The following is a 17,838-nucleotide window of genomic DNA, read 5'->3' on the forward strand; positions in this document are numbered from 1 at the left end:
TTGCAGAGTAAAGACAAATATGTATGTATTGGAAACCCATAAACTTTAAGAGATGAAATAAAGCATCGTAAAAAATTAGCTTGTATCTCCTAAACAACACGTTGTAACTCGAAAGGATTTGGTGTGGCGTGTACGTCTAAACGTGAAGCCTCAAAAGAGAACCCACAGGACAATTTTCTTTTGTCAAAATTTTTCAGAAAACCACATTTTAAGGAAATCCCGGATCGTGAGAAATTATCTTGTTCTTCCTAAACAACACGTTTTAACTCGAAAAGCTTTGGTGTTGGGTGTATGTGTAAGCATGTAGCCCCAAAAGTGAACGCACAGGAGAGTTTTCTCTCAAAAGAATATGTAAGAATACCACGTTATAAGGAAATACAGTGTGGCAGAGTAAAGACAAATAAATACTTATTGGAAACACTTAAACTTTATGAGAAGAAATAAAACATAGTACAAAATTAGCTTGTATATCCTAAACAACACGTTATAACTCGAAAGGATTTGGTGTTGCGTGTATGTCTAAGCATGTAGCCTCAAAAGAGAATGCACAGGAGAGTTTTCTCTCGAAAGAATATGTAAGAATACCACGTTATAAGGAAACATATTGCTGCAGAGTAAAGACAAATACATACGTTTTGGAAACACATTATTAGAAGAAATAACGCATGGTACAAAATTAGCTTGTATCTCTGAAACAACACTTGGTAACTCAAAAAGATTTGGTGTGGCATGTATGTCTAAACGTGTAGCCTCAAAAGAGAACCCACAGGAGAATTTTCTTACGTCAAAATTTGTCAGAAAACCACGTTTTAAGGAAATCCCGCATCGTGCGAAATTATCGTGGTTTTCCTAATCAACACGTTGTAACTCGAAAAGCTTTGGTGTTGCGTGTATGTCTAAGTGTGTAGCCTCCAAAGAGAACGCACAGGATAGTTTTCTCCTGAAAGAATATGTAGGAATACCACGTTATAAGAAAATACAGTGTTGCAGAGTATAGACAAATATGTACTTATTGGAAACACTTTAGGAGAAGAAATAACGCATCATGCAAAATTAGCTTGTATCTCCTAAAGAACACGTTGTAACTCAAAATGATTTGGTGTGGCGTGTACCTCTAAACGTGTAGCCTCAAAAGAGAACCCACAGGAGAGTTTTCTTTCATCAAAATTTGTCAGAAAACCACGTTTTAAGTAAATCCCGCATCGTGCGAAATTATCTTGTTTTTCCTAAACAACATGTTGGAACTCGAAAAGCTTTGGTGGTGCGTGTATGTCTAAGCGTGTAGCCTCAAAAGAGAACGCACAGGAGAGTTTTCTTCCGAAAGAATATGTAGGAATACCACGTTATAAGGAAATACAGTGTTGCAGAGTAAAGACAAATACATACTTATTGGAAACACTTAAGCTTTACGAGAAGAAATAGCACATAGTACAAAATTAGCTTGTATATCCTAAACAACACGTTATAACTCGAAAGGATTTGGTGTGGCGTGTACGTCTAAACGTGTAGACTCAAAAGAGAACCCACAGGAGAATTTTCTTTCGTCAAAATTTGTCAGAAAACCACGTTTTAAGGAAATCCCGCATCATGCGAAATTATCTTGTTTTTCCTAAACAACACGTTGTAACTCGAAAAGCTTTGGTGTTGCGTGAATGTCTAAGCGTGTAGCCTCCAAAGAGAACGCACAGGAGAGTTTTCTCCCGAAAGAATATGTAAGAATATCACGTTATAAGGAAATACAGTGTGGCAGAGTAGAGGCAAGTACATACGTATTGGAAACACTTAAACTTTACGAGAAGAAATAATTCATCGTAAAAAAATTAGCTTGTATCTCCTAAACAACAAGTTGTAACTCAAAAAGATTTGGTGTGGCGTGTAGGTCTAAACGTGTAGCCTCAAAAGAGAACGCACAGGAGAGTTTTCTCCCGAAAGAATATGTAGGAATACCACGTTAAAAGGAAATACAGTGTTGCAGAGTAAAGACAAATACATACTTATTGGAAACAGTTAAGCTTTACAAGAAGAAATAACACATAGTGCAAAATTAGCTTGTATATCCTAAACAACAGGTTATAACTCGATAGGATTTGGTGTGGCGTGTACATCTAAACGTGTAGCCTCAAAAGAGAACCCACAGGAGAATTTTCTTTCGTCAAAACTTTTCAGAAAACCGCGTCTTAAGGGAATCCTGCATCATGCGAAATTATCTTGTTTTTCCTAAACAACACGTTGTAACTCGAAAAGCTTTGGTGTTGCGTGAATGTCTCAGCGTGAAGCCTCCAAAGAGAATGCACAGGAGAGTTTTCTCTCGAAAGAATATGTAAGAATATCACGTTATAAGGAAATACAGTGTGGCAGAGTAAAGACAAATACGTATGTAATGGAAGCACTTTATGAGAGAAATAACGCATCTTGCAAAATTAGCTTGTATGTCCTAAACAACACGTTGTAACTCGAAAAGATTTGGTGTGGCGTGTACGTCTAAAAGTGTAGCCTCAAAAGAGAACCCACAGGTATGTTTTCTTTTGTCAAAATTTGTCAGAACACCACGTTTAAAGGAAATCCCGCATCGTGCGAAATTATCTTGTTTTTCCTAATCAACACGTTGTAACTCGAAAAGCTTTGGTGGTGCGTGTATGTCTAAGCGTGTAGCCTCCAAAGAGAACGCACAGGATAGTTTTCTCTCGAAAGAATATGTAAGAATACCACGTTATAAGGAAATACAGTTTTGCAGAATTTAGACAAATATGTACTTATTGGAATCACTTTAGGAGAAGAAATAACGCATCATGCAAAATTAGCTTGTATCTCCTAAACAACACGTTGTAACTCGACAAGATTTGGTGTGGCGTGTATGTCTAAACGTGTAGCCTGAAAAGAGAACCCACAGGAGAGTTTTCTTTCGTCAAAATTTGTCAGAAAACCACGTTTTAAGGAAATTCCGCATCGTGCGAAATTATCTTGTTTTTCCTAAACAACATGTAACTCGAAAAGCTTTGGTGGTGCGTGTATGTCTAAGCGTGTAGCCTCAAAAGAGAACGCACAAGAGAGTTTTCTTCCGAAAGAATATGTAGGAATACCACGTTATAAGGAAATACAGTGTTGCAGAGTAAAGACAAATGCATACTTATTGGAAACACTTAAGCTTTACGAGAAGAAATAACACATAGTAAAAATTAGTTTGTATACCCTAAACAACACGTTATAACTCGAAAGGATTTGGTGTGGCGTGTACTTCTAAACGTGTAGCCTCAAAAGAGAACCCACAGGAGAATTTTCTTTCATCAAAATTTGTCAGAAAACCACGTTTTATGGGAATCCCGCATCATGCGAAATTATCTTGTTTTTCCTAAAAAACACGTTGTAACTCGAAAAGCTTTGGTATTGCGTGAATGTCTAAGCGTGTAGCCTCCAAAGAGAACGCACAGGAGAGTTTTCTCTCGAAAGAATATGTAAGAATACCACGTTATAAGGAAATACAGTGTTGCAGAGTAGAGGCAAATATATACATATTGGAAACACTTAAACTTTACGAGAAGAAATAATTCATCGTTAAAATATTAGCTTGTATCTCCTAAACAACAAGTTGTAACTCAAAAAGATTTGGTGTGGTGTGTACGTCTAAACGTGTAGCCTCAAAAGAGAACGCACAGGAGAGTTTTCTCCCGAAAGAATATGTAGGATTACTACGTTATAAGGAAATACAGTGTTGCAGAGTAAAGACAAATACATACATATTGGAAACACTTAAGCTTTACGAGAAGAAATAACACATAGTACAAAATTAGCTTGTATATCCTAAACAACACGTTAGAACTCGAAAGGATTTGGTGTGGCGTGTACGTCTAAACGTGAAGCCTCAAAAGAGAACCCACAGGAGAATTTTCTTTCGTCAAAATTTGTCAGAAAACCACGTTTTAAGGAAATCCCGCATCATGCGAAATTATCTTGTTTTTCCTAAACAACACGTTGTACCTCGAAAAGCTTTCGTGTTGCGTGAATGTCTAAGTGTGTAGCCTCCAAAAGAATGCACAGGAGAGTTTTCTCTCGAAAGAATATGTAAGAATACCACGTTATAAGGAAATACAGTGTTGCAGAGTAGAGGCAAATACATACGTATTGGAAACACGTAAAATTTACGAGAAGAAATAATTCATTGTAAAAAAATTAGCTTGTATCTCCTAAACAACAAGTTGCAACTCAAAAAGATTTGGTGTGGCGTGTACGTCTAAAAGTTTAGCCTCAAAAGAGAACCCACATGAGAATGTTCTTTCGTCAAAATTTGTCACAAAACCACGTTTTAAGGAAATCCGGCATCGTGAGAAATTATCTTGTTCTTCCTAAACAACACGTTGTAACTCGAAAAGCTTTGCTGTTGCGTGTATGTCTCAGCGTGTAGCCTCAAATGAGAACACACAGGAGAGTTTTCTCTCGAAAAAATATGTAAGAATACCACGTTATAAGGAAATACAGTGTTGCAGAGTAAAGACAAATACTTATTGGAAAAAGTTTATGAGAAGAAATAACGCATCGTAAAAAATTAGCTTGTATCTCCTAAACAACACATTGTAACTCGAAAAGATTTAGTGTGGCGTGTACGTCTAAACGTGTAGCCTCAAAAGAGAACCCACAGGAGAATTTTTGTTCGTAAAATTTGTCAGAAATCTATGTTTTAAGGAAATCACTCATCTTGCGAAATTATCTTGTTTTTCCTAAACAACACGTTGTAACTCGTAAAGCTTTGATGTTGCGTGTATGTCTAAGCGTGTAGCCTCAAAAGAGAACGCACAGGAGAGTTTTCTCTCGAAAGAACATGTAAGAATACCACTTTATAAGGAAATACAGTTTTTCAGAGTAAAGACTAATACATATGTATTTGAAACACTCTATGAGAAGAAATAACACATCGTAAAAAATTAGTTTGTATCTCCTAAACAGCACGTTGTAACTCGAAAAGATTTGGTGTGGCATGTATGTCTAAACGTGTAGCCTCAAAAGAGAACCCACAGGAGAATTTTCTTTCGTCAAAATTTGTCAGAAAACCACTTATTAAGGAAATCCCGCATCATGCGAAACTATCTTGTTTTTCCTAAACAACACATTGTAACTCGAAAATCTTTGGTGTTGCGTGTATGTCTAAGCATGTAGCCTCAAAAGAGAACGCACAGGAGAGATTTCTCTCGAACGAGTATGTAAGAATACCACGTTATAAGGAAATACATTGTGGCAAATTAAAGATAAATACGTTCCTTTTGGAAACACTTAAACTTTACAAGAAGATATAAAGCATCATAAAAAATTAGCTTCAGCATGCAGAAGAATGCGAATTGATCCATCCTTGTCTCCTTGTACTAAGCTCAAATCCAAGTGGATCAAGGACCTCCACATAAAGCCAGACACTCTGAAGCTAATAGAAAAGAAACTGGGGAAGACCCTTGAGGACATCGGTACAGGGAGAAAGTTTCTGAACAGAACACCAATAGCGTATGCTCTAAGAGCAAGAATTGACAAATGGGACCTCATAAGGTTACAGAGTTTCTGTAAGGCAAAGGACACCATCAAGAGGACAGATCGGCAACCAACAAATTGGGAAAAGATCTTCACCAATCCTACATCAGATAGAGGGCTAATATCCAATATATATAAAGAACTCAAGAAGTTAGACTCCAGAAAACCGAACAACCCTATTAAAAAATGGGGTACAGAGTTAAACAAAGAATTCTCACCTGAAGAACTTCGGATGGCGGAGAAGCATCTTAAAAAATGCTCAACTTCATTAGTCATTAGGGAAATGCAAATCAAAACAACCCTAAGATTTCATCTTACACCAGTCAGAATGGCTAAGATTAAAAATTCAGGAGACAGCAGGTGTTGGAGAGGGTGCGGAGAAAGAGGAACACTCCTCCACTGCTGGTGGGGTTGCAAATTGGTACAACCACTCTGGAAAGCAGTCTGGCGGTTCCTCCGAAAACTGGGCACCTCACTTCCAGAAGATCCTGCTATACCACTCCTGGGCATATACCCAGAGGATTCCCCACCATGTAATAAGGATACATGCTCTACTATGTTCATAGCAGCCCTATTTATAATTGCCAGATGCTGGAAAGAACCCAGTTATCGCTCAACAGAAGAGTGGATACAAAAAATATGGTATATCTACACAATGGAGTACTATTCAGCCATTAGAAACAATGAATTCATGAAATCCTTAGGCAAATGGATGGAGCTAGAGAACATCATACTAAGTGAGGTAACCCAGACTCAAAAGGTGAATCATGGTATGCACTCACTAATAAGTGGTTATTAACCTAGAAAACTGGAATACCCAAAACATAATCCACACATCAAATGAGATACAAGAAGAAAGCAGGAGTGGTCCCTGGTTCTGGAAAGACTCAGTGAAACAGTATTAGGCAAAACCAGAACGGGAAACTGGGAAGGGGTGGGAGGGAGGACAGGGGAAGAGAAGGGGGCTTACGGGAATTTCGGGAGTGGGGGGGGGGCTGGAAAAGGGGAAATCATTTGAAATGTAAATAAATTATATCGAGCTTGTATCTCCTAAACAACACGTTGTAACTCGAAAACATTTGGTGTGGCGTGTACGTCTAAACGTTTAGCCTCAAATGAAAACCCACAGGAGAATTTTCTTTCCTCAAAATTTGTCAGAAAACCACGTTTTAAGGAATTCCCGCATCGTGCGAAATTATCTTGTTTTTCCTAAACAACACGTTCTAACTCGAAATGCTTTGGTGTTGCGTGTATGTCTAAGCATGTAGCCTCAAAAGAGAATGCACAGGAGAGTTTTCTCTCGAAAGAATATGTACGAATACCATGTTATAAGGAAATACAGTGTTGTAAAGACAAATACGTACGTATTGGAAACACTTTAGGAGAAGAAATAACGCATCGTACAAAATTAGCTTGTATCTCCTAAACAACACGTTGTAACTCGAAAAGATTTGATGTGGCGTGTACGTCTAAACATGTAGCCTCAAAAGAAAACCCACAGGAGAATTTTCTTTCGTCAAAATTTGTCAGAAAACCACGTTTTAGGGAAATCCCGCATTGTGCGCAATTATCTTGTTTTTCATAAACAAAACATTGTAACTCGAAAAGCTTTGGTGTTGGGTGTATGTGTAAGCGTGTATCCTCAAAAGAGAATGCACAGGAGAGTTTTCTCTCGAAAGAATATGTAAGAATACCACATTATAAGGAATTATATTGCTGCAGAGTAAAGACAAACATACGTATTGGAAACATATTATGAGAAGAAATAATGCATGGTACAAAATTTGCTTGTATCTCCTAAACAACACGTGGTAACTCAAAAAGATTTGGTGTGGCGTGCACGTCTAAATGTGTAGCCTCAAAAGAGAACCCACAGGAGAATTTTCTTACGTCAAAATTTGTCAGAAAAACACATTTTTAGGAAATCCCGCATCGTGCGAAATTATCCTGTTTTTCCTAATCAACACGTTGTAACTCGAAAGCTTTGTTGTTGCATGTATGTCTAAGCGTGTAGCCTCCAAAGAGAACGCACAGGATAGTTTTCTCTCGAAAGAATATGTAAGAATACCACGTTATAAGGAAATACAGTGTTGCAGAGTATAGACAAATATGTACTTATTGGAAACACTTTAGGAGAAGAAATAACGCATCATGCAAAATTAGCTTCTATCTCCTAAACAACACGTTGCAACTCGAAAAGATTTGGTGTGGCGTGAACGACTAAACGTGTAGCCTCAAAGGAGAACCCACAGGAGGGTTTTCTTTCGTCAAAATTTGTCAGAAAACCACGTTTTAAGGAAATCCTGCATCGTGCGAAATTATCTTGTTTTTCCTAAACAACATGTTGTAACTCGAAAAGCTTTGATGTTGCGTATATGTCTAAGCGTGTAGCCTCAAAAGAGAACGTACAGGAGAGTTTTCTCCCAAAGAATATGTAGGAATACCACGTTATTAGGAAATACAGTGTTGCAGAGTAAAGACAAATACATACTTATTGGAAACACTTAAACTTTACGAGAAGAAATAAAACATAGTAAAAAATTAGCTTGTATATCCTAAACAACACGTTATAACTTGAAAGGATTTGGTGTTGCGTGTATGTCTAAGCATGTATCTCAAAAGAGAATGCACAGAAGAGTTTTCTCTCGAAAGAATATGTAAGAATACCACGTTATAAGGAAATATATTGCTGCAGAGTAAAGACATATACGTACGTATTAGAAACACATTATGAGAAGAAATAACGCATGGTATAAAATTAGCTTGTATCTCTGAAACAACACGTGGTAACTCAAAAAGATTTGGTGTGGCGTGTACATCTAAATGTGTAGCCTCAAAAGAGAACCAACAGGAGAATTTTCTTACGTCAAAATTTGTCAGAAAACCACGTTTTAAGGAAATCCCGCATCGTGCGAAATTATCTTGTTTTTCCTAATCAACACGTTGTAACTCGAAAAGCTTTGGTGTTGCGTGTATGTCTAAGCGTGTAGCCTCCAAAGAGAACGCACAGGATAGTTTTCTCTCGAAAGAATATGTAAGAATATCACGTTATAAGGAAATACAGTGTTGCAGAGTATAGACAAATGTGTACTTATTGGAAACACTTTAGGAGAAGAAATAACGCATCATGTAAAATTAGCTTGTATCTCCTAAACAACATGTTGTAACTCGACAAGATTTGGTGTGGCATGTATGTCTATACGTGTAGCCTCAAAAGAGAACCCACAGGAGAGTTTTCTTTCGTCAAAATTTGTCAGAAAACCACGTTTTAAGGAAATACCGCATCGTGCGAAATTATCTTGTTTTTCCTAAACAACATGTTGCAACTCGAAAAGCTTTGGTGTTGCCTGTATGTCTAAGCGTGTAGCCTCAAAAGAGAACGCACAGGAGAGTTTTCTTCCGAAAGAATATGTAGGAATACCACGTTATAAGGAAATACAGTGTTGCAGAGTAAAGACAAATACATACTTATTGGAAACAGTTAAGCTTTACGAGAAGAAATAACACATAGTACAAAATTAGCTTGTATCTCCTAAACAACAAGTTGTAACTCAAAAAGATTTGGTGTGGCGTGTACGTCTAAACGTGTAGCCTCAAAAGAGAACGCACAGGAGAGTTTTCTCCCAAAAGAATATGTAGGAATACTACGTTATAAGGAAATACAGTGTTGCAGAGTAAAGACAAATACATACTTATTGGAAACACTTAAGCCTTACGAGAAGAAATAACACATAGTACAAAATTAGCTTGTATATCCTAAACAACACGTTATAACTCGAAAGGATTTGGTGTGGCGTGTACGTCTAAACGTGCAGCCTCAAAAAAGAACCCACAGGAGAATTTTCTTACGTCAAAATTTGTCAGAAAACCACGTTTTAAGGAAATCCCGCATCATGCGAAATTATCTTGTTTTTCCTAAACAGCACGTTGTAACTCGAAAAGCTTTGGTGTTGCGTGAATGTGTAAGCGTGTAGCCTCCAAAGAGAACGCACAGGAGAGTTTTCTCTCGAAAGAATATGTAAGAATATCACGTTATAAGGAAATACAGTGTTGCAGAGTAGAGGCAAATACATACGTATTGGAAACACTTAAACTTTACGAGAATAAATAATTCATCTTATAAAAAGTAGCTTGTATCTCCTAAACAACAAGTTGTAACTCAAAAAGATTTGTTGTGGCGTGTACGTCTAAACGTGTAGCCTCAAAAGAGAACGCACAGGGGAGTTTTCTCCCGAAAGAATATGTAGGAATACCACGTTATAAGGAAATACAGTGTTACAGAGTAAAGACAAATACATACTTATTAGAAACAGTTCAGCTTTACGAGAAGAAATAACACATAGTACAAAATTAGCTTGTATATCCAAAACAACACGTTATAACTCGAAAGGTTTTGGTGTGGCGTGTGCGTCTAAACGTGTAGCCTCAAAAGAGAACCCACAGGAGAATTTTCTTTCGTCAAAACTTTTCAGAAAACCACGTTTTAAATGAATCCCGCATCATGCGAAATTATCTTGTTTTTCCTAAACAACATGTTGTAACTCGAAAAGCTTTGGTGTTGCGTGAATGTCTAAGCGTGTAGCCTCCAAAGAGAACACACAGGAGAGTTTTCTCTCGAAAGAATATGTAAGAATACCACGTTATAAGGAAATACAGTGTGGCAGAGTAAAGACAAATACGTACGTAATGGAAGCACTTTATGAGAGAAATAACGCATCTTGCAAAATTAGCTTGTATGTCCTAAACAACACGTTGTAACTCGAAAAGATTTGGTGTGGCGTGTACGTCTAAAAGTGTAGCCTCAAAAGAGAACCCACAGGAGAGTTTTCTTTCGTCAAAATTTGTCAGAAAACCACTTTTTAAGGAAATCCCGCATCGTGCGAAATTATCTTGTTTTTCCTAATCAACAAGGTGTAACTCGAAAAGCTTTGGTGGTGCGTGTATGTCTAAGCGTGTAGCCTCCAAAGAGAACGCACAGGATAGTTTTCTCTCGAAAGAATATGTAAGAATACCACGTTATAAGGAAATACAATGTTGCAGAATTTAGACAAATATGTACTTAATGGAAACACTTTAGGAGAATAAATAAGGCATCATGCAAAATTAGCTTGTATCTCCTAAACAACACGTTTTAAATCGACAAGATTTGGTGTGGCGTGTATTTCTAAAGGTGTAGCCTCAAAAGAGAACCCACAGGAGAGTTTTCTTTCGTCAAAATTTGTCAGAAAACCACGTTTTAAGGAAATACCGCATCGTGCGAAATTATCTTGTTTTTCCTAAACAACATGTTGTAACTCAAAAAGCTTTGGTGTTGCGTGTATGTCTAAGCGTGTAGCCTCAAAAGAGAACGCACAGGAGAGTTTTCTTCCGAAAGAATATGTTGGAATACCATGTTATAAGGAAATACAGTGTTGCAGAGTAAAGACAAATGCATACTTATTGGAAACACTTAAGCTTTACGAGAAGAAATAACACATAGTAAAAATTAGTTTGTATATCCTAAACAACACGTTATAACTTGAAAGGATTAGGTGTGGCGTGTACGTCTCAACGTGTAGCCTCAAAAGAGAACCCACAGGAGAATTTTTTTTCATCAATATTTGTCAGAAAACCACGTTTTAAGGAAATCCCACATCATGCGAAATTATCTTGTTTTTCCTAAACCACACGTTGTAACTCGAAAAGTTTTGGTGTTGCGTGTATGTCTAAGCGTGTAGCCTCAAAAGAGAACGCACAGGAGAGTTTTCTTCCAAAAGGATATGTAGGAATACCACGTTATAAGGAAATACAGTGTTGCAGAGTAAAGACAAATGCATACTTATTGGAAACACTTAAGCTTTACGAGAAGAAATAACACATAGTAAATATTAGTTTGTATATCCTAAACAACACATTATAACTCGAAAGGATTTGGTGTGGCGTGTACGTCTAAACGTGTAGCCTCAAAAGAGAACCCACAGAAGAATTTTCTTTCATCAATTTTGTGAGAAAACCACGTTTTAAGGAAATCCCGCATCATGCGAAATTATCTTGTTTTTCCTAAACAACACGTTGTAACTCGAAAAGCTTTGGTGTTGGGTGAATGTCTAAGCGTGTAGCCTCCAAAGAGAATGCACAGGAGAGTTTTCTCTCGAAAGAATATGTAAGAATACCACGTTATAAGGAAATACAGTGTTGCAGAGTAGAGGCAAATATATACATATTGGAAACACTTAAACTTTAAGAGAAGAAATAATTCATCGTTAAAAAATAAGCTTGTATCTCCTAAACAACAAGTTGTAACTCAAAAAGATTTGGTGTGGCGTGTAAGTCTAAACGTGTAGCCTCAAAAGAGAACGCACAGGAGAGTTTTCTCCCGAAAGAATATGTAGGAATACTACGTTATAAGGAAATACAGTGTTGCAGAATAAAGACAAATACATACTTATTGGAAACACTTAAACTTTACGAGAAGAAATAACACATAGTACAAAATTAGCTTGTATATCCTAAACAACAAGTTAGAACTCGAAAGGATTTGGTGTGGCGTGTACGTCTAAACGTGAAGCCTCAAAAGAGAACCCACAGGAGAATTTTCTTTCGTCAAAATTTGTCAGAAAACCACATTTTAAGGAAATCCCGCATTTTAAGGAAATGCGAAATTATCTTGTTTTTCCTAAACAACACGTTGTACCTCGAAAAGCTTTCGTGTTGCGTGAATGTCTAAGTGTGTAGCCTCCAAAGAGAACGCACAGGAGAGTTTTCTCTCGAAAGAATATGTAAGAATACCACGTTATAAGGAAATTCATTGTTGCAGAGTAGAGGCAAATACATATGTATTGGAAACACTTAAACTTTACGAGAAGAAATAATTCATCGTTAAAAAATTAGCTTGTATCTCCTAAACAACAAGTTGTAACTCTAAAAGATTTGGTGTGGCGTGTACGTCTAAATGTTTAGCCTCAAAAGAGAACCCACGGGAGAATTTTCTTTCATCAAAATTCGTCAGAAAACCACGTTTTAAGGAAATCCCGCATCGTGAGAAATTATCTTGTTCTTCCTAAACAACACGTTGTAACTCGAAAAGCTTTGCTGTTGCGTGTATGTCTCAGCGTGTAGCCTCAAATGAGAATGCACAGGAGACTTTTCTCTCGAAAAAATATGTAAGAATACCACGTTATAAGGAAATACAGTGTTGCAGAGTAAAGACAAATATTTACTTATTGGAAAAACTTTATGAGAAGAAATAACGCATCGTACAAAATTAGCTTGTATCTCCTAAACAACACGTTGAAACTTAAAAAGATTTGGTGTGGCCTGCATGTCTAAACGTGTAGTCTCAAAAGAGAACCAATAGGAGAAATTTCTTTTGTCAAAATTTGTCCGAAAACCACGTATTAATGAAATCCCTCATCGTGCGAAATTATCTTGTTTTTCCTAAACAACACGTTGTAACGCGAAAAGCTTTGGTGTTGCGTGTATGTCTAAGCGTGTAGCCTCAAAAGAGGATGCACAGGAGAGTTTTCTCTCGAAAGAATATGTAAGAATACCACGTTATAAGGAAATACAGTGTTGCAGACTAAAGGCAAATACGTACGTATTGGAAACACTTTACGAGAAGAAATAACGCATCGTACAAAATTAGCTTGATCTCCTAAACAACACATTGTAACTCGAAAAGATTTCGTGTGGCTTGTACGTCTAAATGTGTAGCCTCAAAAGAGAACCCACAGGAGAATTTTTGTTTGTTAAAATTTGTCAGAAATCCACGTTTTAAGGAAATCACTCATCCTGCGAAATTATCTTGTTTTTCCTAAACAACACGTTGTAACTCGAAAAGCTTTGATGTTGCGTGTATGTCTAAGCGTGTAGCCTCAAAAGAGAACGCACAGGAGAGTTTTCTCTCGAAAGAACATGTAAGAATACCACATTATAAGGAAATACAGTTTTGCAGAGTAAAGACAAATACGTATGTATTTGAAACACTCTATGAGAAGAAATAACGCATCGTAAAAGATTAGTTTGTATCTCCTAAACAACACGTAACTCGAAAAGATTTGGTGTGGCATGTACGTCTAAACGTGTAGCCCCAAAAGAGAACCCACAGGAGAATTTTCTTTCGTCAAAATTTGTCAGAAAACCACTTATTAAGGAAATCCCGCATCATGCGAAACTATCTTGTTTTTCCTAAACAACACATTGTAACTCGAAAATCTTTGGTGTTGCGTGTATGTCTAAGCATGTAGCCTCAAAAGAGAACGCACAGGAGAGATTTCTCTCGAACAAGTATGTAAGAATACCACGTTATAAGGAAATACATTGTTGCAAATAAAAGATAAATACGTTCCTTTTGGAAACACTTAAACTTTACAAGAAGATATAAAGCATCGTAAAAAATTAGCTTGTATCTCCTAAAGAACACGTTGTAACTCGAAAACATTTGGTGTGGCGTGTACGTCTAAACGTTTAGCCTCAAATGAAAACCCATAGGAGAATTTTATTTCCTCAAAATTTGTCAGAAAACCACGTTTTAAGGAATTCCCGCATCATGAGAAATTATCTTGTTTTTCCTAAACAACACGTTGTAACTCGAAATGCTTTGGTGTTGCGTGTATGTCTAAGCGTGTAGCCTCAAAAGAGAATGCACAGGAGAGTTTTCTCTTGAAAGAATATGTACGAATACCATGTTATAAGGAAGTACAGTGTTGTAGAGTAAAGAGAAATACGTACATATTGGAAACACTTTAGGAGAAGAAATAACGCATCATACAAAATTAGCTTGTATCTCCTAAACAACACGTTGTAACTCGAAAAGATTTGGTGTGGCGTGCACGTCTAAATGTGTAGCCTCAAAAGAGAACGCACAGGAGAGTTTTCTCTCGAAAGAATATGTAAGAATACCACGTTATAAGGAAATACAGTGTTGCAGAGTAGAGGCAAATACATACGTATTGGAAACACTTAAACTTTACGAGAAGAAATAATTCATTGTAAAAAAATTAGCTTGTATCTCCTAAACAACAAGTTGCAACTCAAAAAGATTTGGTGTCGCGTGTAGTCTAAATGTGTAGCCTCAAAAGAGAACCCACAGGAGAATTTTCTTACGTCAAAATTTGTCAGAAATTCACGTTTTAAGGAAATCCTGCATCGTGCGAAATTATCTTGTTTTTCCTAATCAACACGTTGTAACTCAAAAAGCTTTGGTGTTGTGTGTATTTCTAAACGTGCAGCCTCCAAAGAGAACACACAGGATAGTTTTCTCTCGAAAGAATATATAAGAATACCACGTTATAAGGAAATACAGTGTTGCAGAGTAAAGACAAATATGTATGTATTGGAAACCCTTAAACTTTACGAGATGAAATAAAGCATCGTACAAAATTAGCTTGTATCTCCTAAACAACACGTGGTAACTCGAAAAGATTTGGTGTGGCCTGTACGTCTAAACGTGTAGCCTCAAAAGAGAACCCACAGGACAATTTTCTTTCGTCTAAATTTGTCAGAAAACCATGTTTTAAGGAAATCCCGCATCGTGAGAAATTATCTTGTTCTTCCTAAACAACACGTTGTCACTCAAAAAGCTTTGGTGTTGGGTGTATGTCTAAGCGTGTAGCCCCAAAAGAGAACGCACAGGAGAGTTTTCTCTCGAAAGAATATGTAAGAATACCACGTTATAAGGACATACAGTGTGGCAGAGTAAAGACAAATACGTACATATTGGAAACACTTTATGAGAGAAATAACGCATCTTGCAAAATTAGCTTGTATCTCCTAAACAACACGTTGTAACTCGAAAAGATTTGGTGTGGCATGTACGTCTAAACGTGTAGCCTCAAAAGAGAACCCACAGGAGAGTTTTCTTTCGTCAAAATTTGTCAGAAAACCATGTTTTAATGAAATCCCGCATCGTGCGAAATCATCTTGTTTTTCCTAAACAACACGTTGTAACTCGAAAAGCTTTGGTGTTGCGTGTATTTCCAAGCGTGTAGTCTCAAAAGAGAACGCAAAGGAGAGTTTTTTCTCGAAAGAATATGTAAGAATACCACGTTATTAGGAAATACAGTGTTGCAGAGTAAAGACAAATACTTATGCATTGGAAACACTTTACGAGAAGAAATAACGCATCGTACAAAATTAGCTTGTATCTCCTAAACAACACGTTGTAACGTAAAAAGATTTGGTGTGGCCTGTACGTCTAAACGTGTAGCCTCAAAGGAGAACCCATAGGAGAATTTTCTTTGGTCAAAATTTGTCATAAAACCACGTATTAAGGAAATCCCGCATCGTGCAAAATTATCTTGATTTTCCTAAACAACACGTTGTAACTCAAAAAGGGATTTCCTTAAAACGTGGTTTTCTGTCAAATTTTGACGAAAGAAAATTATCCTGTGGGTTCTCTTTTGAGGCTACACATTTAGACGTACACACCACACCAAATCTAATTTTGTACGATGCCTATTTCTTCTCGTAAAGTTTAAGTGTTTCCAATAAGTACGTATTTGTCTTTACACTGCAACATTGTATTTCCTTATAACGTGGTATTCTTACATATTCTTTCGAGAGAAAACTCTCCTGTGCGTTCTTTTCGAGTTACAACATGTTGTTTAGGACATACAAGCTAATTTTGCAAGATGCGTTATTTCTCTCATAAAGTGTTTCCAATAAGTACGTATTTGTCTTTGCTCTGCAACACTGTATTTCCTTATAACGTGGTATTCTTTCATATTCTTTGGAGAGAAAACTCTCCTGTGCGTTCTCTTTTGAGGCTACATGCTTTGACATACACGTAACACCAAAGCTTTTCGAGTTACAATGTGTTGTTTAGGAAAAACAAGATAAATTAGAACGATGCGGGGTTTCCTTAAAATGTGGTTCTCTTACAAATTTTGAGGAAAGAAAATACTCCTGTGGGTTCTCTTTTGAGGCTACACATTTAGCCGTACATGCCACACCAAATCTTTTCGAGTTACAATGTGTTGTTTAGGAGATACAAGCTAATTTTTTACGATGCGTTATTTCTTCTCATAAAGTTTAAGTGTTTCCATTACGTACATATTTGCCTTTACTCTGCAACACTGTATTTCCTTATAACATGATTTTCTTGCACATTCTTTCGATAGAAAACTCTCCTGTGCGTTCTCCTTTGAGGCTACATGCTTAGACATACACGCAACACCAAAGCTTTTCGAGTTACAACGTGTTGTTTATGAAAAACAACATAATTTCGCACGATGCGGGATTTCCTTAAAACGTGGTTTTCTGACAAATTTTGACAAAATAAAACTCTCCTGTGGGTACTCTTTTGAGGCTACACGTTTAAACGTACACGCCACACCAAATCTTTTCGAGTTACAACGTGTTGTTTAGGACATACAAGCTAATTTGGCAAGATGCGTTATTTCTCTTATAAAGTGTTTCCAATATGTACGTATTTGTCTTTACTCTGCAACACTGTATTTCCTTATAACGTGGCATCCTTACATATTCTTTCGAGAGAAAACTCTCCTGTGCGTTCTCTTTTGAGGCTACACGCTTAGACATACACGCAACACCAAAGCTTTTCGAGTTACAACGTGTTGTTTAGGAAAAACAAGATAATTTAGCACGATGCGGGATTTCCTTAAAACGTGGTTTTCTGACAAAATTTGACGAAAGAAAATTCTCTTGTGGGTTCTCCTTTGAGGCTAAACGTTTAGACATACACGCCACACCAAATCTTTTTGAGTTATATCGTGTTGTTTAGGAGATACAAGCTAATTTTGTACCATGCATTATTTCTTCTCGTAAAGTGTTTCCCTTACTTACGTATTTGTCTTTACTCTGCAGCACTGTGTTTCTTTATAACGTGGTATTCTTTCATATTCTTTCAAGAGAAACCTCTCCTGTGCGTTCTCCTTTGAGGCTACACGCTTAGACATACATGCAACACCAAAGCTTTTCTAGTTACAATGTGTTGTTTATGAAAAACAAGATAATTTCGCACAATGCGGGATTTTTTTAAAACGTGGTTTTCTGAAAAATTTTGACGAAAGAAAATTCTACTGGGGGTTCTCTTTGGAGGCTACACGTTTAGACATACACGGCACACCAAATGTTTTCAAGTTACAACGTGTTGTTTAGGACATACAAGCTAATTTTGCATGATGCGTTATTTCTCTCATAAAGTGTTTCCAATACATATGTATTTGTCTTTACTTTGCAACCCTGTATTTCCTTATAACGTGGTATTCTTACTTATTCTTTCGAGAGAAAACTCTCCTGTGCGTTCTCTTTTGAGGCTATACGCTTAGGTATACGTACAACACCTAAGCTTTGCGAGTTAAAACGTATTGTTTAGGAAGAACAAGATAA

Source organism: Apodemus sylvaticus, chromosome 10, assembly GCF_947179515.1.
Source record: "Apodemus sylvaticus chromosome 10, mApoSyl1.1, whole genome shotgun sequence".
NCBI lineage: Eukaryota > Metazoa > Chordata > Mammalia > Rodentia > Muridae > Apodemus > Apodemus sylvaticus.